Source organism: Somniosus microcephalus, unplaced genomic scaffold (assembly GCF_052327205.1).
Source record: "Somniosus microcephalus isolate GS21.2 unplaced genomic scaffold, FLI_Smic_1.0 scaffold1, whole genome shotgun sequence".
NCBI classification, from domain to species: Eukaryota; Metazoa; Chordata; class Chondrichthyes; order Squaliformes; family Somniosidae; genus Somniosus; species Somniosus microcephalus.
Genome location: NW_028225188.1, coordinates 3,424,773 through 3,448,453, shown reverse-complemented (window position 1 = coordinate 3,448,453; position 23,681 = coordinate 3,424,773). Strand labels below are relative to the sequence as shown.

At 46.4% G+C, this 23,681-nt stretch overlaps 2 non-coding genes across 2 annotated transcripts; both read right to left on the bottom strand.

The window, feature by feature from the left end:
* Positions 1-19,671: 19,671 nt before the first annotated feature.
* Positions 19,672-19,754, bottom strand: trnai-uau (transfer RNA isoleucine (anticodon UAU)). Its single transcript has one exon. It is a non-coding gene; the product is annotated as a tRNA-Ile (tRNA).
* Positions 19,755-21,232: 1,478 nt separating this feature from the next.
* Positions 21,233-21,315, bottom strand: trnal-uaa (transfer RNA leucine (anticodon UAA)). Its single transcript has one exon. It is a non-coding gene; the product is annotated as a tRNA-Leu (tRNA).
* Positions 21,316-23,681: the final 2,366 nt, after the last annotated feature.

The window sequence follows — 23,681 nt, the reverse complement described above, 5'->3', positions numbered from 1 at the left end:
CTGCAGACACGGCCTTATAATTACAGTTAGCACCAAGGCGCCGGAGTGCCTGTAAATAAGCATCCAAGGATTCTCCCGCCTGCTGCCTACGGGCAGATAAAAGATGACGTGCAAATACCTCATTTTTGGGTTTAACAAAAAAAATTTCCAACGTAGCAATAGCCAATTCATAAGTTTCACAGTCCAAAATATACTTGTACACATCCGGAGCAATGTAGTTGATTAGTATATCCAACTTTAGAGATTGCTGATCCAACACACCCAAAAGGTTTTCAAATGTACGATACCAATGTTTCCATTGATCATCCACTCCTGCAGAATTAAGGTCAGCATTAAATCGTTCCGGTCGAAGATATCGTTCCATTATAGCAAAAGGTTAATAAATTGAAATGAAGAGTAGATTGCCTTTCAAAAGCTAGGCTTTATTAACCTTAAAAAACCAGCAGTACATATTAAACACCCAGTCTCCACCAAACTGTGGAGAACTGAATTTAAGATGGCCACCACTGGTCACATGACATCAACTAACCAATAAGTTTACAGCATATATCTCAAGGCAGGAAAACAGGCAACCAATTACAATGCTTCTTATAAAACAAGAATAATCACCACAGATAGAAAACTGGTTGGCAGACAGGAAGCAAAGAGTTGGAATAAACGAGTCTTTTTCCGAGTGGCAGGCAGTGATGAGTGGGGTAACGCAGGGATCGGTGCTAGGACCCCAGTTATTCACAATATATATTAATGATCTAGACGAGGGAACTAGATGTAATATCTCCAAGTTTGCAGATGACACAAAGCTGGGTGGGCGTGTGTGCTGTGAGGAGGATGCAGAGAAACTCCAGTATGATTTGGACAGGTTGGGTGATTGGGCAGATGTATGGCAGATGCAGTATAATGTGGATAAATGTGAGGTTATCCACTTCGGTGGCAAAAACAGGAAGGCAGATTATTATCTGAATGGCAACAGATTGGGAGAAGGGGAAGTGCAACGAGACCTGGGTGTCCTTGGGCACCAGTGGCTGAAGGTAAGCATGCAGGTGCAGCAGGCGGTTAAGAAGGCAAATGGTATGTTGGCCTTCATAGCAGGAGGATTTGAGTACAGGAACAAGGATATTTTGCTGCAGTTGTACAGTGCCTTGGTGAGACCACACCTTGAGTATTGTGTGCAGTTTTGGTCACCTTATCTGAGGAAGGATGTTCTTGCCATGGAGGGAGTGCAGTGAAGATTCACCAGACTGATTCCTGGGATGGCAGGAATGATGTATGAGGAGAGATTGGGTCGCTGGAGTTCAGAAGAATGAGAGGGGATCTCATTGAAACTTATAAAATTCTGACAGGAGTGGACAGACTAGATGCAGGAAGGATGTTCCCGATGGTCGGGGAGTCCAGAACCAGGGGTCACAGTCTAAGGATAAGGGGTAAGCCATTTAGGACAGAGATGAGGAGGAATTTCTTCACCCAGAGAGTGGTGAACCTGTGGAATTCTTGACCACAGAAGGCAGTTGAGGCCTATTCATTAAATATATTCAAGAAGGAGTTAGATATATTTCTTAAGGTAAAAGGGATCAAGGGATATGGGGAGAAGGCAGGGACAGGGTACTGAATTTGGATGATCAGCCATGATCTCATTGAATGGTGGAGCAGGCTCGAGGGGCCGAATGGCCGACTCCTGCTCCTATCTTCTATGTTTCTATGTTTAGGCCGCAACTGGAGTATTGCGTCCAGTTCTGGTCACCACACTTTAGGAAGGATGTGAAGGCCCTTGAGAGGGTGCAGAGGAGATTTACCAGAATGGTTCCGGGGATGGGGAATCTTAGCTACAAGGACAGGTTGGAGAAGCTGGATTTGTTTTTATTAGAGTAAAGGAGGTTGAGGGGTGATTTGATAGAGGTATACAAGATTATGACGGGTTTGGATAGGCTAGACGGGGAAAGGCTGTTCCCACTAGTTGATGGTACAAGGACTAGGGGACACAGATTTAAGGTTTTGGGCAAGAGATACAGGGGGGATGTGAGGAAAAACTTTTTTACGCAGCCACTGGTGAGGACCTGGAACTCGCTGCCGACGGAAGTGGTGGAAGCGGAGACACTCAATGTTTTCAAGGGGAGACTGGCTAGGCACTTGAGGGAAATAAACTTGCAGGGCTACAGGGAATAGAGCGGGGGAGTGGGACTGCCTGGATTGCTCTACAGAGAGCTGGCACATACTCGATGGGCCGAATGGCCTCCTTCTGTGCCATTATGACTGACTCTATGACTTGCATTAGAATTTGAGACAGTCTTTTTAATCTGTTAGATTAGGTGAAGCGCAAACATTCCACACGGGGGCCCATCGGATGGCATTGCCTGTTATATCTGTTGTTTGTAAGTTAGGGTCTGGACTTTGTTAATGTATCTTTAATTTGGCCAGTGAAGGCCCAACCTATGTTTCTTCCATTGTTACGAATAACCATCTTATAATCTCCACAGATAGAATTTGGAGTTTGTTTAGCAGAACTGCTTGCGAAGATAATTAAAAGTTAATTAGGAAAAGAGATAGAATGAAAGGAATTTGAGGAGGCTAAGGTATCCACCTTAGAATGGGCCATTTGCTAAATGGAAGTGAGATAGCGACTGGCTGAAGTGCGACAGCTCTGGCTGGGGCCATGATTAAGGGGGACTGGGTCTGGCCTTGTACTTGCTGGGTCAAGGAGGACAGAGACAAGAGAGATAGACACAAGTTCCAAAGGAATAACCTTCAGAAAGATTAAACAAGAAGACAAATTGGATGAAGCAATGAGACCCTCTTTTGGGGAGGGCTTTCATCCAAGAATCGAGACAAAGAACTTGAGCTATCATGGTGTGATGAGGCTTTAGAGGAACCTCGATAGGTTAAATGGTCTTGTCAATAACTTGGCCTCAGGCCCACCCCTAAAAAGTGAATAAAGTGACCCCCCCGAGTGCTTGCCCACACGGACGGTGGAGGGGAGAGCTGAGCAGAAGTTGGGCTGGTCGAACGTTCTTTTGAGAGTGATCCCACACTCACCATCGGAGGTTCTAGAGAGAGAGAGAGAGGTCAGAAACCAGAGAACTGTTCACACACGCCAGCCATCTGTCTGATCGGGACCGGTGCCAGCTGCTTGTCATGGTCGTATGTTTTTGCTGTATAACCAGCATGTTATATTCCATCTTAAACAATGATTAAACACATTATACCCACCATACTGGTTTGCAGTCGGTCCTGATTATTTGAAAGACTGGAGACAAGCTACTAAATGGCCTAATCTCTACAATCCTGGGGGGGGTCACCATTGACCAGAACCTTAACTGGACCACCCACATAAATACTGTGGCAGCAAGAGGTCAGAGACTGGGTATTCTGCAGCAAGTGTCTCAGCTCCGGACTCCCCAAAGCCATCTACAAGGCACAAGTCAGGAGTGTGATGGAATGCTCGCCACTTACCTGGATGAGTGCAGCTCCAACAACACTCAAGAAGCTCGACGCCATCCGAGGGTACTTAAGGAAGTGGCCCTAGAAATAGTCGATGCATTGCTGGTCATCTTCCAAAATTCGATAGACTCTGGAACAGTTCCCATGGATTGGCGGGTAGCTAATGTAACCCCACTATTTCAAAAAAAGTGGTAGAGAGAAAACGGGGACTTGTAGACCGGTAAACCTGACATCGGTAGTGGGGAAAATGCTAGAGTCCATTATAAAAGATGTAATAGCAGAGCACTTGGAAAACAGTGACAGGATCGGACAAAGTCAACATGGATTTACAAAAGGTAAATCATGCTTGACTAATCTACTGGAATTTTTTGAGTATGTAACTGGTAAAATAGATGAGGGAGAACCAGTGGATGTGGTGTATTTGGACTTTCAGAAGGCTTTCGATAAGGTCCCGCATAAGAGATTAGCGTGTAAAGTTAAGGCACATGGGATTGGGGGCAAGGTATTGACTTGGATACAGAACAGGTTGGCAGACAGGCAGCAAAGAGTTGGAATAAACGGCTCTTTTTCCGAGTGGCAGGCAGTGACTAGTGGGGTACTGCAGGGATCGGTCCTAGGACCCCAGCTATTCACAATATATATAAATGATCTAGACAAGAAAACTAGATGTAATATCTCCAAGTTTGCAGATGACACAAAGCTGCGTGGGCGTGTGTGCTGTGAGGAGGATGCCGAGAAACTCCAGTATGATTTGGACAAGTTGGGTGATTAGGCAGAAGCATGGCAGATGCAGTATAATGTGGATAAATGCGAGGTTATCCATTTTGGTGGCAAAAACAGGAAGGTAGATTATTTTCTGAACGGCAATAGATTGGGAGAAGGGGAAGTGCAACGAGGCCTGGGTGTTCTTGTGCGCCTGTCGCTGAAGGTAAGCATGCAGGTGCAGCAGGTGGTTAAGAAGGCAAATGGTATGTTGGCCTTCGTAGTGAGAGGGTTTGAATACAGGAACAAGGATGTCATGCTGCCGTTGTACAGGGCCTTGGTGAGACCACATCTTGAGTATTGTGTGCAGTTTTGGTCACCTTATCTGAGGAAGGATGTTCTTGCCATGGAAGGAGTTCAGCGAAGATTCACCAGGCTGATACCTGGGATGGCAGGAATGACGTATGAGGAGAGATTGGGTCGATTGGGCTTATACTCGCTGGAGTTTAGAAGAATGAGAGGGGAGCTCATTGAAACTTATAAAATTCTAACAGGACTGGACAGACTAGATGCAGGAAGGATGTTCCCAATGGTCGGGGAGTCCAGAACCAGGGGTCACAGACTAAGGATAAGGGGTAAGCCTTTTGGGCAGAGATGAGGAGGAATTTCTTCACCCAGAGTGGTGAACCTGTGGAATTCTCTACCACAGAAGGCAGTAGAGACCAATTCATTAAATATATTCAAGAAGGAGTTGGATATATTTCTTAAGGCTAAAGGGATCAAGTGATATGGGGAGAAGGCAGGGACAGGGTACTGAGTTTGGATGATCAGCCATGATCTCATTGAATGGCGGAGCAGGCTCGAGGGGCCGAATGTCCTACTCCTGCTCCTATCTTCTATGTTTCTATATTTCCCTCACTGATTGCGGCTCTTAACCAACACCGACTTTACAAAGAAAGCCCCGAGCGGCAGCCTGGAGCTCGGGCCCAGCGCGCAGGCGAGGATGATTGACAGGGGCCCAGGGTGTGTGCTAAGCATGCGCGGCGTGGGCCGGGCGCCTGTGGAGCAGGAGAGGGCGGGGCCATGGGCGCATGCGCGGGGTCAGTCACAACTCAGTGCGGCGGCCGGAGCGCTGTCTGGAGCGCGGGGGCTTGTGGGGATTGCAGCCGCCATTACTGTTGATTCTTTCAACCAACCTGTGCAGCAGCTGGGGCCTGAAAATCAGCTTCACTGCCCCTGGGCTGGGAAAGAGCGACATGAGACAACATTCTCCCTCTTACCCCTTTCTACACTCCTTTTACAGGGTTTTAGAAGTGGAGCATTTACAGACCGGAAGCTCAGACCAGACATCACGTCAGGATCTGACAGAGTCGCTCGATTCATCAGGACCTGAAAATCATCGGCCTTTGTACATGGAAGGAAAGAGCAGCGATCACAGCGTAGACAAACCGCACACGTGTTCCGTGTGTGGACTCGCCTTCAGCCGATCGCTTGACCTTGCGAGACACGTGCTCCGTCACACCGGGGAGAAACCGGGTAAAGGTGGGGACAGCGGGAAGAGATTCAGTTCGCCATCTGCGTCAGATGTCCATCGGCGCAGTCACCCTGGGGACAGTCCATTCACCTGCTCCGTGTGTGGGAAGGGATTTGTGTATTCATGCAACCTGCTGAGACACCAGCAAGCTCACTCTGATGAGAAACCATTTAAATGTTCTGACTGTGGGAAGAGCTTCAAATGCTCCAAGGATCTGAAGCAACACCAGCTTGTTCACACTGATGAGAGAGCGTTTAAATGTTCTGACTGTGGGAAGAGTTTTAAAAGCTCCGGGGCTCTGACCAAACACCAGCGAGTTCACACTAGGGAGAGGCCATTTCCCTGCTCTGTGTGTGGGAAGGGATTCACTGATTCATCTAACTTGCTGATACACCAGCTTGTTCACACTGATGAGAGACCATTTACATGTTCTGACTGTGGGAAGAGCTTTAAATACTCCCGGGACCTGAAGCAACACCAGCTTGTTCACACAGATGAGAGACCATTTACATGTTCTGACTGTGGTAAGAGTTTTAAAAGGTCTGGGGCTCTGACCAGACACCAGCGAGTTCACACTGGGGAGAGGCCATTTCCCTGCTCTGTGTGTGGGAAGGGATTCTTGCAGTCCACCAACCTGCTGGCACACAAGCTTGTTCACACTGATGAGAGAGCGTTTACATGTTCTGATTGTGGGAAGAGCTTTAAAAGCTCCAATGACCTGCTGAGACACCAGCGAGTTCACACTGTTCTGTAGCGCAGGGCCCTGCAGACAGCTGGGGTGACATGAACGTGGAATGGATGAATGTTTTATAAATTCTTGTACTACTGTTTAATCTTTCAATCTGTTGTGCTGATGATTCCCTTGATTTGACCGTTAATGTTATTTTTGTTTTTCTCCTTATCACAGGCAATTGCCTATTAAAAGTCAACCATCACAACCAATAAAACCTGTAACATAACAAAAAAAGTTTAAAGGAAACTTAAATTAAATGAAGATTCTATTTTCGGTGGTGATGATGCACAACAGTCCCTCCGGTACCCACCGGTCACGGAAGGCCTCGAGCGCGCCGGTGGACTGTTCATGTTATTACATTGAATGTACAGCACAGAAACAGGCCATTCGGCACAACTGGTCCATGCCGGGGTTTATGCTCCACACGAGCCTCCTCCGACATATCCTCCTATGTTTATCTGGCTTCGTCTTAAATACATCTATGCCATTCACCTCAACTACTCCTTGTGGGAGCGAGTTCCACATTCTCATCACTCTCTGGGTAAAGAAGTTTCTCCTGAATTCCCTCCTGGATTTATTAGTGCCTTTTATATTTATGGCCCCATAAATATGATGAGATTCTGTTAAGCTGTCCAGTATGGTGTTGTACTTTGTCTTTTCTGATGAATGAAACATTACTGAGCCCCTGTACCCGTGTTATGGGATGAAGTGCCAGACAAGTGAAGGCACAACGTCTGGGTGTGAATCTAATAATAACCTCACGGACCATATAGGTGTGATAACCAGACGGGCTTGTGGTTATAGTCTGGTCACAGATGGACTAAATTCCCTGAATTAACAGGAGTTCAGGAGGCGGTCAACAAACAGGTCCAAACAATCCCATTTCCTGAGCGGTAACGAAGCTTGTGTATAAGAACAGGCCACTTAAGCCGTTGTCAGTTGGAACAGACTCGAGAAGATCGCGCGTGAATCCACTGTACTTCTATTCTCCAGATTGAGGGAATTATCACCCGATCTGTGTTATGCTGCGCTCTTAATAAAGTCTGGAGACACAATTTGTGTTCTTGTGAGCTTGATTATCTGGTATCCGAAACCCTGGGACTCCCGATCATTAGAGTCAACCTCAGTGTGTGGAAAGGGATTCCCTGGTGTATCCCACCCGCTGACACACCAGAGTGTCCACAGTGTGACTGCGGTGGGTCGAGTCCACTGTTTACGATGCCTTTAATCACATCCAGGACTGAACCATGTTAATTCAGGCAACTGGGGCTTGTTAATGTTAAGAGCCCCCAATAACTGGGCTGGATTTAAAGATTATTCCCTGTTCTCTCAGTACTCGTGAGCAGAGAGAAGCTGATGTTATAGAATCATAGAGCACAGTAGGATGCCTTTCGGCCCATCGTGCTGGTGCCGGCTCTCTGAAAGAGCGATGCAATTAGTCCCACTGCCCTGCTCTTTCCCCACAGCCCTGCACATTTCTGCTTTTAGTATATATCCAATTCCCTTTTGACAGTTACTATTGAATAGTCAGCAAGAAATCCAATAGGGAATTCAGAAGAAACTTCTTTACCCAGAGAGTGGTGAGAATGTGGAACTCGCTGCCACAGGGAGTGGTTGAAGCGAATAGTATCGATGCATTTAAGGGGAGGCTAGACAAGCCAATGAGGGAGAAGGGAATCGAGGGTTATGCTGATAGATTTAGATGAGGAAAGACGGGAGGAGGCTCGAGTGGAGCATAAACACCGGCATGGACTGGTTGGGCCGAATGGCCTGTTTCTGTGCCGTATATCCGATGTAATCCTATGTCAAGTATCCCAGCTGGCTTAGCTCCAGGCACTTTAGCTCAGTGGGCAGCACTCTCACCTCTGAGTCAGAAGGTCGTGGGTTCAAGTCCCAGTCCAGAGACTTGAGCATAAAAATCTAGGCTGACACTCCAGTACTGAGAGAGTGCTGCGCTGTCAGAGATGGCGTCTTTCGGATGAGATGTTAAAGCGAGGCCCCTGTCTGCTCTTTCAGGTGGATGTAAAAGGTCCCATGGCACTACATTGAAGAAGAGCAAGGGAGTTCTCCCCGGTGTCCTGGGGCAATATTTATCCCTCAATCAACATCACTGAAATAGATTATCTGGTCATTGTCACATTGCTGTTTGTGGGAGCTTGCTGTGCACCAATTGGCTGCTGCATTTCCTACATTACAACAGTGACTACACTTCAGAGGTTCTTCATTGGCTGTAAAGTGCTCTGGGACATCCTGAGGTTGTGAAAGGCGCTATATAAATGCAAGTCTTTCTTTCTCAGCAAGAGGGCGAGTGTCAGTGGTTGGAGGGAGGAGCTCAGTGTTGTCACTGGGTGGACACAGACAGATTGAAACTAAAAGACAGAGAATGCTGAAGTTTGGAATGATAACACCCAAAGTCAGGAGATGAGCCCTTTGCCTCGATAAGGGAGGTGGTTGCTAAGAGACCCACAGACCTAATAACACTGCAAACTGCTCAGGCAGCAGACTTGTTGCAACGTGTGAGGTCACGAGTGAGTTGGTGCACAGACAACAGAGCCTTGGGCATTCCTGAGAGACACAAACTGGTTCTGTAACCGGGAGAACAGGTTGAGGGAGTCACCCTACGTGGGACGGCTCGTCTGAGGTGTTAACACAGAGTCAGCTTGGGAATGGGATGATCAATGAATCATAGAATCATAGAAATTTACAGCACAAAAGGAGGCCATTCGGCCCATCTTGTCCGTGCCGGCTGACAAAGAGCTATCCTCCCTAATCCCACTTTCCAGCACTTGGTCCGTAGCCTTATAGGTTACGGCACTTCAAGTGCATATCCAAGTACTTTTTAAATGTGATGAGGGTCTCTGCCTCTACCACCCTATCTAGGCCCCTCATAATTTTATACACCTCAATTAGGTCTCTCCTCAGCCTCCTCCGTTCCAAAGAAAACAACCCCAGCCATCTCTGCTTATAGCCAAAATTCCCCAGACCAGGCAACATCCTCGTAAATCTCCTCTGCACCCTCTCTAGTGCAATCACATCCTTCCTGTAATGTGGTGACCAGAACTGCACGCAGTATTCTAGCTGCGGCCTAACTAGTGTTTTATACAGTTCAAGCATAACCTCCCTGCTCTTATATTCTGTGCCCCGGCTAATAAAGGCAAGTATCCCGTGTGCTGTCTTAACCGCCTTAACTACCTGTCCTGCTACCTTCAGGGATCTGTGGACATAAGAACATAAGAAATAGGAGCAGGAGTAGGCCAATCGGCCCCTCGAGCCTGCTCCACCATTCAATGGCTGATCTGATCCTAACCTCAAATCTACTTTCACTCTGCATCCACCCGAACCCATGTGATCTCCCGGGAGAGGTGAAAAACCAGATAAAGACCCAATGGCCAATTTGGGAGAAAAAAATCTGGGAAATTCCTCTCCGACCCATCTAGGCGATCGAAATTCTTCCAGGAGATCACTCTGTCCCTATATTTTCTACAGTACTTACGTTCTGTAAAGGCGATCTCCACCCCAGCCAGGAACAGGAATAAAACCATCTCCTGAAATCTAACACAGAATTAGAACACAGTAGGAGCAGAACCAGGCTACACGGCCCCTGGGCCCACTCCACTACCCACAGGGCCATGACCATTCTGAACCTAGACTCGTCCAATTTCCTGCCCGCTCCCCGTAACCCTTAATTCCCTTTACTTCTAGGAAACTATCTATTTCTGTTTTAAATTTATTTAATGTTGCAGCTTCCACAGCTTTCTGGGGCAGCAAATTCCACAAACCTACCACCCTCTGAGTGAAGAAGTTTCTCCTCATCTCAGTTTTGAAAGAGCAGCCCCTTATTTTAAGATTATGCCCCCTAGTTCTAGTTTCACCCATGATTGGGAACATCCTCACCGCATCCACCCGATCAAGCCCCTTCACAATCTTATATGTTTCCATAAGATCGCCTCTCATTTTTCTGAACTCCAATGAGTAGAGTCCCAATCTACTCAACCTCTCCTCATATGACCACCCGCTCATCCCCGGGATTAACCGAGTGAACCTTCTTTGTACTGACTCAAGAGCAAGTATGTCTTTTCTTAAGTATGGACACCAAAACTGTATGCAGTATTCCAGGTGCGGTCTCACCAATACCTTGTACAACTGCAGCAATACCTCCCTGTTTTTATATTCCATCCCCCTAGCAATAAAAGCCAACATTCCATTGGCCTTCTTGATCACTTGCTGCACCTGCATACTAACCTTTTTGAGTTTCGTGCACTCCAAGGTCCCTCTGATCCTCTGCACTTCTCAGTGTCCTACCATTTATAGTGTATTCCCTTGCCTTGTTAGCCCTCTCCAAATGCATTACCTCACACTTCTCCAGATTGAATTCCATTTGCCACTGTTCTGCCCACCTGACCAGTCCCTTGATATCTTCCTGCAGTCTGCAGCTTTCTTCTTCATTATCAACCACACGGCCAACTTTTGCATCATCTGCAAACTTCTTAATCATACTTCCTACATTCAAGTCCAAATCATTGATTTATACCACAAAAAGCAAAGGACCCAGTACTGAGCCCTGCGGAACCCCACTGGAAACAGCCTTCCAGACACAGAAACACCCTTCGACCATTACCCTTTGTTTCCTGCCTTTGAGCCAAATTTGGATCCAACTTGTCACTTTGCATTGGGTCCCATGGGCTTTTACTTTCTTCACCAGTCTGCCATGTAGGAGCTTATCAAAAGCCTTGCTAAAATCCATATAGACTGCATCAAACGCACTACCCTCATCGATCCTCCTTCTTACCTCCTCAAATAATGCAATCAGGTTAATCATACTTCCTACATTCAAGTCCAAATCATTGATTTATACCACAAAAAGCAAAGGACCTTGGAGTGCATGTCCACAGATCTCTGAGGGTAGCAGGCCAGGCACATAAGGTGGTTAAGAAGGCTTACGGAATGCTTGCCTTTATTAGCTGTGGCATAGAATACAAGAGCAGGGAGGTTTATGCTTCAACTGTATAAAACACTAGTTAGGCCTCAGCTAGAGAACAGCGTGCAGTTCTGGTCACCACATTACAGGAAGGATGTGATTGCACTAGAGAGGGTACAGAGGAGATTTACAAGGGTGCTGCCGGGAGTAGAGAATCTTAGCTCTGAGGAAAGACTGGATAGGCTGGGTCTGTTTTCCTTGGAACAGAGGAGGCTGAGGGGGAGAACTTATTGAGATGTATAAATTTATGAGGGGCATAGATAAAGTGGATAGAAAGGACCTATTTCCCTTAGCAGAGGGGTCAAAAACCAAGGGGCACAGATTTAAAGTAATTGGTGGAAGGTTTAGAGGGGATTTGAGGGGAAATGTCTTCACCCAGAGGGTTGTGGGGGTCTGGAACTCACTGCCTGAAAGGGTGGTAGAGGCAGGAACCCTAACCACATTTAAAAAGTACTTGGATGTGCACTTGGGATGCTGTAACCTGCAGGGCCACGGACCAAGAGCTGGGAAGTGGGAATAGGATGGATAGCTCTTTGTTGGCCGGCGCGGACACGATGGGCCGGAATGGCCTCCTTCCGTGCTGTAGGTTTCTATGATTCTATGAAACGGCCCTCAACAAAAGTCACGAATTACATCCTCCGCAGCTGTAACCGGTGGACTATCTCTCTTCATCCTTCTTGACCTGTCTGCGAGCTTCCCCACGGTTGATCACACCATCCTCCTCCAACGCCTCTCCTCCATTGTCCAAAGCAAACTCATTTGCTACTTGGCCCTAAACAGACAATACAACATAGCTGATTACCTGACCATGGTAAAGGGTAACAAACTGAGAAGAACCTTGACAAGGTACAGACTTAGCGAACATAGCCTAGCGATCGAAAAAGGCAGACACAGGCAGACCAGGCTGCCAAGAGAAGACAGGATATGCTCTCACTGCAGTCAGGGAGTAGTGGAGACAGAGATGCACTTCCTCACAGCCTGTGGAAAATATCAGGGCATCAGGGAGAATTTCTACCAAAAATTCTCACAAATATGCCCTGAATTCAGAAATCTGAATGACAACCAAAAACTCCCATTCCTACTGGGGGAGGAGAGAAGCTGTGTAACACTGGCGGCACACTATGTTACAGCTTGCCATGAACAGAGGGACAACCAGTAAACTAAGAAAAGAGTATATATAAACAATGCGAATGTATATTTATACACTCAGGGATATACCTGTTTATACACTGTATGAATAGAACTGCGTTTATGTGTTCAACCATAAATGTATTTTGATGCTTTGGCAACATAAGATGTACCTTATCATGCCAATAAAGCGATTTGAATTGTGAATTGTGAATTGTGATTACAGGATAGTCGCTGAGCCAGACCCCCAAAACAAGCTCGTGGAACAGGAAACATTGAGACATCTGATTGATAGACTTTATTTCACAAATCAATGGTAAAAGGGAGCTGTTGACAGTGGCAGAAGGTGGGTGGTGGTGTTCCACAAGGATCAGTGCTGGGTCCACTGTTGTTCACAACTTATATTAATGATTTAGACTTTGGAATCAAAAACACCATTTCTAAATTTGCGGATGACACCAACTTTGGGGAATAGTCAACACTGATGAGGACTGCAACAAATTACAGGAGGACATTAATAAACTTGCAGAATGGGTATATAATTGGCAAATGAAGTTCAACACAGATAAACGTGAGGTATTACATTTTGGTAGGAAGAATGGGGAGGTCACTTATCACTTGGAGGGTGTGAGTCTAGGTGGGGTAGAGGAACAAAGGGATCTCGGAGTACAAATACACAAATCACTAAAAGTTGCGACACAGGTTAGCAAGGCCATAAAAAAGTAAACCAAGCACTAGGGTTTATTTCTAGAGGTATAGAATTGAAAAGTAGTGAAGTTATGCTAAACCTGTATCGAACCTTGGTTAGACCACACTTAGAGTACTGCGTACAGTTCTGGTCACCACATTATAAAAAGGATATAGAGGCACTGGAGAGGGTGCAGAGAAGATTTACAAGGATGATACCAGAAATGCGAGGGTATACATATCAGGAAAGGATGAACAGGCTGGGTCTCTTTTCTCTTGAAAGTAGAAGGCTGTGGGGTGACCTAATAGATGCGGATAACGAGAGAATGTTCCCACTTATGGGGAAGAGTATAACTAGAGGCCTCAATATAAGATAGTCACCAAGAAATCCAATAGGGAATTCAGAAGAAACTTCTTTACCCAGAGAGTGGTGAGAATGTGGAACTCGCTGCCACAGGGAGTGGTTGAAGCGAATAGTATCGATGCATTTAAGGGGAGGCTAGACAAGCATATGAGGGAGAAGGGAATAGAGGGTTATACTGATAGATTTAGGTGAGGAAAGACGGGAGGAGGCTCGAGTGGAGCAGAAACACGGCATGGACTGGTTGGGCCGAATGGCCTGTTTCTGTGCTGTATATCCTATGTAATCATATGTAACGTAGTGAAAACGTCCCAAGTCACTTCACAGGAGTGCCATCAGACCAAATTTGACACTGACTCATATAAGTACATTTTAGGGCAGGTGACCAAAAGCTTGGTGAAAGTCTTAGAGGACAGCGAGGTAGAGAGGCGGAGAAGTTTAGGGAGGGAATTCCAGAGCTTAGGGCCCAGGCAGCTGAAGGCACGGCCGCCAATGGTGAAGCGATGGATATCAGGGATGTGTAAGAGGCCAGAATTGGAGGAGCGCAGAGATCTCGGGTTTGTAGGGGCTGGAGGAGGTTACAGAGATAGGGAGGGGCCCGAGGGATTTCAACGCGAGGATGAGAATTTAAAAATCGAGGTGTTGCTGGGGCGGGAGCCAATGTAGGTCAGCGAGCACAGGGGGCGATGGGTGAACGGGACTTGGTATGAGTTCGGACACGGGTAGCAGAGTTTCGGATGACCTCAAGTTTATGGCCAACATTCAGGACAAGATCCTTGGATAAGAAGAGCCTCTGCTTTCCTGTTGGCGGTGTCGCTGGTTATGCTGGTTGCCCTCCTAATGATGAGGCGTTTAGTCGAGAGAACCCTTGAGATAAGTTCAGAAAAGATAAAAGATGATGGGAATGTTGGCTCTGGCCAGAAAATAGGCTCCGAGGCCCCAAAAAGAAGGTTGTTGATGAGCCGCGAAGGTGCAGAATTGTTAGAACATAAACATTAAGAGCAGGAGTAGGCCATTTGGCCCCTCGAGCCTGCGCCGCCATTCAATAAGATCATGGCTGATCATCGACCTCAACTCCACTTTCCCGCCCGATCTCCATATCACTTGATTCCCCTAGAGTCCAACAATCTATCGATCTCAGCCTTGAATATACTCAAAGACTCAGCATTCACAGCCCTGTGGGGCAGAGAATGAAAACTGGAAAAATCTCGAGGTGTTGAAAGTGGTGGGATTTAATTCTGCCGAACTCAGGATTTGTTCTCCAGGGATTGGTTACATTTTGAAATGAAATGGGATGAAAAATGCTGGTAACAGTAGTCTGCAGGAATTGAACTTGCACGGATGGATTTCTGCTCCATCGCCTTAACCAGTCGGCCACGACTACTGGCTCTGCGAAGATTTCAATGTTACTCAGAATAAAATAGCAATCATCCATCGCTCTGCAGCAAAAGAGCACTCAGTCCCGAAACAGTCTCCACTCAAGAAATTTCTCAAAGAGACAATCTCCTCTCGCATTTTTTACTCTTCTATTTTTCTCTCTTGCTTTTTAACACGAAGCAATTTAATAACTATTTCACATCTTAAAGACGCATTTTGTCCCATCGCAGAATTGAACCCCGTTCAACTGGCGACAATACTTCACTAAACTGATGAAAGTCACTGCTGTGCGTTCTCTGCAGAAGCTCAGAGCAAGAATGGCGCTGTGGACAGACCTGGGCTCATTCACCAGCCCCAGAGGGGGGAGTGAGCAGGGAGAGGGAAACAAAGAGCGAGAGAGACACTGAGAGAGAGACACTGAGAGAGAGAAAGGGAGACACAAAGAGAGAGACTGAGAGAGAGAAAGGGAGACACAGAGAGAGAGACACTGAGAGAGAGACACTGAGAGAGAGACACTGAGAGAGAGACACTGAGAGAGAGAAAGGGAGACACAGAGAGAGAGACACTGAGAGAGAGACACTGAGAGAGAGACACAGAGAGAGAGAAAGGGAGACACAGAGAGAGAGACACTGAGAGAGAGACACAGAGAGAGACACAGAGAGAGAGAAAGGGAGACACAAAGAGAGAGACTGAGAGAGGGACACTGAGAGAGAGACACTGAGAGAGAGAGACACTGAGAGAGAGACTGAGAGAGAGACTGAGAGAGAGACACTGAGAGAGAGACACTGAGAGAGACACTGAGAGAGACACTGAGAGAGACACTGAGAGAGGGACTGAGAGAGAGACACTGAGAGAGAGACGCTGAGAGAGAGACACTGAGAGAGACACTGAGAGAGAGACACTGAGAGAGAGACACTGAGAGAGAGACTGAGAGAGAGACTGAGAGAGAGACACTGAGAGAGGGACACTGAGAGAGAGACTGAGAGAGAGACACTGAGAGAGAGACACTGAGAGAGAGACTGAGAGAGAGACCATATCTATACCCTTCACACCCTCATTGAAAAACATATACACCAAACAAAAAATGGGAAAATATTCGCCTGTTTCATCGACTTCAAGAAAGCCTTTGACTCTATATGGCACGAAGGGCTCTATTATAAACTTCTTCAGTGTGGAATAGGGGGCAAAGTCTATGACCTTATTAAATCAATGTATCTGAAAAACAAATGCGGGGTCAAAATTGGAGACAAACGCACCGATTTCTTCACCCAGAGAAGAGGCGTCCGGCAGGGCTGCAATTTGAGCCCGACCCTGTTCAACATATACATAAATGAATTAGCAGACAAGCTGGAGCAAAGCGAGTCACCAGGTCTCCGTCTCCTGGATGGAGAAGTGAAATCCCTGTTCTATGCGGACGACCTGGTTCTGCTGTCTCCCACAGAACAGGGATTACAGCAACAACTAGACCTACTCGACAAATACTGCCAAAATTGGGCTCTAACAGTAAATTTAAAGAAAACCAACATCATGATTTTTCAAAAAAGGCCCAGATGTCAGGAAAACAAATACCAGTTTACCCTCAGTGATACCACTATAGGACACACTATGAGCTACACCTACCTTGGTCTAACTATTACAGCATCAGGGAGCTTCAGCATAGCAGTGAATGCACTAAAAGAAAAAGCCCGAAGAGCCCTATATGCAATAAAAAGAAAATTCTACAACATCCAAATCCCAATCAAAATCTGGCTAAAATATTTGACAGCATAATCCTGCCCATTGCACTGTACGGTAGTGAAGTATGGGGCCCGCTAAATCACCAAAGCTACACTAAATGGGAAAAACACACAATAGAAGCCCTACATGCAGAATTCTGCCGAAGCATCCTTCACACCCAAAGAAAAACGCCAACAAATGCATGCAGAGCCGAACTAGGCAGATACCCACTGATAATAAACATCCAAAAACGAGCACTAAACTTCCTAAATCACCTCAAATCTAGCTCCCCAGACACCCTTCATTTCAAAGCCTTTCAGACCCAAGAGCTAAACCCAGAAAAGAGTCCCCTGAGTCAGCTGCTACTGAAAATAAGTACTCAGCCGGACCCTGACCAGCCCCAGACCAACACAGCCGTCCAAACACCAATCCGAGTGAACCAAATCATTAAACAATGCAAAGAAACCTACCTGGAACATTGGAACAAAATAACCGAAAGCCAAAGCAGATTAGAATGTTACCGGGCCCTAAAAAGAGAATATAAACTGGCAGACTACCTCACGACCATCAGAGACACAAAACAGAGACAGACCCTCACCAGGTACAGACTAAGCGACCACCAACTGGAAATTGAAAAAGGCAGATACAAGAAATCCTGGCAGCCTAGAGAGAATAGAATATGCGATCAATGTCTGGCCGGCGAGGTTGAAACAGAAATGCATTTCCTCCTAAAATGCGAAAAATTCAACACATTAAGAAACATATTATTCAACAAGCTAAGCCAAACAACCCCAGATTTCAAGGAATTGGATGACCTGTCAAAATTGAGATTAGTCCTGGGAGAAGGAGACAGACCATACCTTGGGGCCAAATATGTAACAACATGTCACAACCTGAGGACTGTTTAAAATTAAGACTGTTTAAAATTAATATTGAACGTACCAAATGAAGTACAAAGACTGTTTAAAATTAATATTGTTTAAAAGTAATATTGTATGTACCCAACAAATGTCAAATCGATTGACACCTACAGAATGTTGGAAAACTGTACCTTTTTGCTATGTAAGCTTTGGCAATATGGTTCTCTGTAAACTTTCATGCCAATAAAGCATTTGAATTGGAATTGGACTGAGAGAGACTGAGAGAGAGACACTGAGAGAGAGACACTGAGAGAGAGAGACTGAGAGAGAGACACTGAGAGAGAGAAAGGGAGACACAAAGAGAGAGACTGAGAGAGGGACAAAAGAGAGAGACAGAGCGAACATGTCGGGGAATTGAATCCTCACCACGATACTATCAGGGACCTGGTAGAGGAAGTAGTTATACAGTGCTTGAGACAGAGACTCGAACACACACACACACACACACAGACATGTGTGTCTGCTCTCTCTATATGTGTCGTTATGTCTCATAAGCTTTTCTGAGTTTCATGGATTCATAGAAACTTACAGCCCAGAAGGAGGCCATTCGGCCCGTCATGCCTGTGCTGTCCTATTGAAAGAGCAGTCGTGCTCAGTCCCACCCCCCGCTTTTTGTCCGTAACCCTGTTAATCTCTTTCTCTCTGTCACTCTCTCCCTCCTCCGTGCCCCACACAAAAGGGAGAGGGAAACAGAGAGAGAGAGCTCTATACTAACGAGGAACTGGTGCAGGAGTTGTTACACAGTTCTTCGTATGACAGTAAATCTTTTAAAATTACTTTAGTTGATTTTTTTTCTGTTCTACTTTTCCAAGGAGGTTTTTAAGGGGTTGCCCAAAGGTTTAAAATTTGGAATGTTAAAATCATCCTCCCTGTCAGGGAATTGAACGCCGGTCTCCCACGTGACAGGCGGGGATACTCACCACAATACTAATGATGAAGTGATACATACAGTTTGCCAGAGCAAGAATCGAGCTGTGCACAGAACTTGACAAATGAGAAAGGCAGAGAGAGAGACAAGGACAAAGACAGTGACAGCGACAAAGAGAGAGGCAGTCAGAGAGAGAAAGACACAGACATACTGAGAGAAACAAACAGAGACAGACAGAGAGAAACAGACAGAGAGAAACAGACAGAGACAGACAGAGAGAAACAGACAGAGACAGACAGAGAGAAACAAACAGAGACAGACAGAGAGAAACAGACAGAGACAGACAGGGAGAAAGAGACAGACAGAGAGAAACAGACAGAGACAGACATAGAGAAACAGACAGAGACAGACATAGAGAAACAGACAGAGACAGACAGAGAAACAGACAGAGACAGACAGAGAGAAACAGACAGAGACAGACAGAGAGAAACAGACAGAGACAGACAGAGAGAAACAGACAGAGACAGACATAGAGAAACAGACAGAGACAGACAGAGAAACAGACAGAGACAGACAGAGAGAAACAGACAGAGACAGAGAGAAACAGACAGAGACAGACAGAGAGAAACAGACAGACAGACAGAGAGAAACAGACAGAGACAGACAGAGAGAAACAGACAGAGACAGAGAGAAACAGACAGAGACAGACAGAGAGAAACAGACAGAGACAGACAGAGAGAAACAGACAGAGACAGACAGAGAGAAACAAACAGAGACAGACAGAAAGAAACAGACAGAGAGAAACAGACAGAGAGCCATACAGAGAGAGATAAAGAGAGAGACAGACACAGAGACATTCAGAGAGAGAGAGACAGACAGAGAGACAGACAGAGTGAGAGACAAAAAAGGAGGCGCATGACAAATGTGCAACAGAGACAGAAAGAGAGAGAAAAAGAGAGTGAGAGAATGAGATGGAAACCACTAGTCAGACAGAGAGAGGTGGAGACTGAAAGATGTAAAAACATTTCACGATCCCTTTGCTTCATTAGTTGAGAGTGACAGAGAGAGTGAGAGAATAATGCAGATTCAGCAGATGCCAAAATAGCACTTTAAGAATTACCTGCGAGCTATTTCTTTCCATATCAAAAATATCTCATTGTTTGTTGGAGAATCAGCAGATGACAAATGAGTGTCGTTGAGCAGGATGAAAGGAAATGGATCTTAAATTAAAGAGTTACCAGGAGTGGGGTTCAAACCCGCGAGGGCATAAACCCACTGGATCATAAGTCCAACGCCTTAACCACTCGGCCATCCTGGTGCTGTTAACATTTGTAGGCTGTCTCTGTGAGAATCGGGGCTTCAAGCCCCACCCTGCCACAGAGTTGAGCAGAGCAGAGATTTCCTCGGTGACAGGACAGGTTAACAAAGCAGTTAATAAAGCAGATGGGATCCTGGGCTTTATAAATGGAGGCACAGAGTACACAAGCCAGGAAGTTATGCTAAACCTAAATAAAACACTAGTTCGGTCCCAGCTGGAGTATTGTGTCCAATTCTGGGGAAGCACACTTTAGGAAGGAGGTGAAGGCTGAGGAAAGTATCCCCGCTTGTTACCCGAGTGACCGGCAGACACACAGACAGAAACAGAAAGTCCCACATGTACACAGACAGACATACACATCAACACAGACACACACATAGAGTGACTTAGATATCGAGAGAGAGAGAGACAGACAGGTAGAGAGAAACACTGTCAGTAATTTGCCTGAATTCTGTTCTATTTCCGACCGTATATTTGCTGAATACTTGCAGATCAATGAAAACGAGAAAAATCACGAGGTGTTGAAAGTTGTGGGATTTAATTCCGCCTAACTCAGGATTAGTTCTCCAGGGACTTTGTTGCATTTTGAAATGATTTGAAAAATGTTGGAATCGTCGTCGGCAGCATTCAAACTTGCGTGGGGAGACCCCAATGAATTTCTAGTCCATCGCTTTAACCACTTGGCCACGACTACTGGGTTTGTGTGACTTTTAGGACAGAGATGAGGAGGAATTTCTTCACCCAGAGAGTGGTGAACTTGTGGAACTCTCTACCACAGAAGGCAGTGGAGGCCAATTCATTAAATATATTCAAGACGGAGTTGGATATATTTCTTAAGGCTAAAGGGATCAAGGGGTATGGGGAGAAGGCAGGGGCAGGGTACTGAGTTTGGACGATCAACCATGATCTCATTAAATGGCGGAGCAGGCTAACGAGGAAATGACATGTGCAGAGCTTGCCAGAGCAAGAATCGAGCTGTGAACACAACTGGACAAATGAGAAAGACAGAGAGAGACAGAGAGAGAGACAGGGACAAAGAGAGAAAGGGAGAGACAATCAGAGAGAGAGACAGACAGAGAGAGAAAGACAGAGAAAGAGACAGAGAGAGAAAGACAGAGAGAGACAGACAGAGAGGGCCAGAGACAGGCAGAGAAAGACAGAGGACCATACAGAGAGAGATAGACAGAGAGACACAGACAGTGAGAGACAGAAAGAGAGAGAAAAAGAGAGTGAGAGAATGAGATGGAAACAGATAGTGAGACAGAGAGAGGTGGAGACTGAAAGACGTAAAAACATTTCACGATCCCTTCTCTTTGTTAGTTGAGAGTTACAGAGAGAGAGAGAAAAATGCAGATTCAGCAGATGACAAAATATCACTAAGAATTACATATGGGATCTTTCTTTCCATATCTATAAACATCTCATTGTTTGTTGGAGAATCAGCAGAATGAAAGGAAATGGATCTTAAATTAAAGAGTTACTAGGAGTGGGGTTTGAACGCACGTGGTTATAAACCCATTGGATTTTAAGTCCAACACTTTAACCACTCGGCCATCCTGGTGTTGGGATTGCTTGTGGACTGTGTCTGAGAGAATCGGGCCTTCAAGCTTCACCTTGCCACAGAGTTGAGCAGAGCAGAGCGAGACACACACATAGTCACACAGACACAGACAGACACACAGACATAGCGAGACACACACATAAACACACAGACACAGACAGACACACAGACACAGAGAGAGACACACAGACCGACACAGAGAGACACACAGACACAGAGAGGGTACAGAGAAGATTTACAAGGATGATACCAGAAATGCGAGGAAAGGATGGACCACTGCCAAATTAGTTTAAACCCTGATTTGCCTGATTGTGGTTCTATTTCCGACCATATATTTTGTGCATACTTGCACAATGAAAAAGTGAAAAACTTTGAGGTGTTGAAAAGTGTGGGATTTAATTCCGCCCAACTCAGGATTAGTTCTCCAGGGATTTGGTTACATTTTGAAATGAAATGGGATGAAAAATGCTGGAACTGTAGTCGGCAGGATTCAAAACTGCACAGAGAGACCCCAATGGATTTCTAGTCCAACGCCTCAACCACTCAGCCATGACTACTAGGTCTGTGAGACGTTAAATGTTGCCCAGATAAAATCGCAATCATCCATCACTCTATACCATAAGAGCACTTCGCCCCGAAACAGTCTATATTGAAGAAACTTTTAAAGAGACAATCCTCTCTCGCAATTTTCACTCTTCTGTTTTTCACTGTAGCTTTTTAACTTGAATTTACACTGGGATACATCATTACAGACTGATATCTTAGAAATGCTCACATCCCGTTTGAGGAATTAGAGCCCCGGTCTCCCACGTAACAAGTGGGGATACTTCACTATATTTTACAAGGAACTGACGGAAGACACTGCTGTGCAGTCTCTGCTAAGCACAGAGCAAGAATCGCGCAGTGAACAGACCTGGGCTCATTCACCAGACCCAGAGGGAGGAGTGAGCAAGGAGAGGGATGTGATGAAATATTCCATTCATCACTGCCTGTGACTGTGGTCGGTTTCAGTGTCATTTCCCTTCCCCCAGTCCTCATTGTATTGTTTATTGGAATGTGCTGGAATGTGCTGTGTGTGTAGGGCTCCGCCCATACCTGGCCCCTTTTGTAAGCTAGCTCAGTCTGGCCTCAGTCTCCAGAAGGAAGATACCTCTCTCTCTTACGTGTTACTTTCTAAGTTAATAAAAGCCTTGTTTTGTTTCGCTAACATCGAGTCTCGGAATTATTGAGGCACATCAATTTTATTAACTTATTTTTCAACACTATGGATCAACTCCTGAAACCCGAACGTTTGGATTTGGATCAACATGCTCCGGACGCATCAGCACGCTTCGGACACTGGTTTGAGTGTATGGAATTCTTCCTGGACAATTCCGCAGCCGTCAAAGACGCTACGGACGCTGCGAGGATGAGACTCGGAATTCTGTGGAATTGGGTAAGCCACCGGGTTTACCCCCTCATCCAAGACGCCGATACGTACCTGGCCGCCTGCGACATCTTAAAGGCGCATTACCAGCAGCCTACGAATGAGGTGTATGCTAGGCATCTGCTCGCTACTCGCGCACAGCGACCTGGGGAATCGGTGGAGGAGTTCCTAAGCACCCTGAAAATGCTTGGCAAAGACTGCAAGTGCCGAGATGTAAAAGCCGCAGTGTACACTGACGAGCTTGTTCGCGATGCCTTTATCACAGGCCTCAGCTCCACTTACATCCGGCAAAGACTGCTGGAAAAAACGGGGTTGGACCTGAAACAGGCTGCGGACACCGTGCGATCCCTGGATGTGGCCCAGAGAAACTCGGACGCCTACTCTTCAGCCCGCGCCGTCCATGCCGCCACGTGTGCACCGAGGGCGCCGCCATCTTGGAAGGCATCTTCCCCGCCCGGCAGCCCGACACCGGCGGGGCCCCGCTCTCCCCCCAGAAGCCCTACGACAGCCGCGACGCGTCAGGGACCCAACTGCTACTTCTGCGGGCAGCCAAAACACACCAGAAACCTGTGCCCGGCGAAAGGCACCACCTGCTTTAAGTGCGGTAAGAAGGGGCACTTTGGGAAGGTGTGCAGAGGGAACCCCGCCGGAAAACCAACCGCCGGAAAACCCGCCACCGCCGCGTGTGCGCCGTGGGAGCGGCCATCTTGGACGCCATCTTGCCCGACCTCGTGGGGTCCGCCATCTTATGAGCAGACAGCGTGGATGCCATCTTGTATCGATCAGGGCCCTACAGTGGCATTGGTCACAGTGGACCAGACCAGGCCGCACCCGCTATCCAAATCAATGGTGGACATCGAGGTAAACGGGTGCCGGGTTAAATGTTTAATTGACAGTGGAAGCACGGAGAGTTTTATCCACCCTGAACTGGCACAGCAAC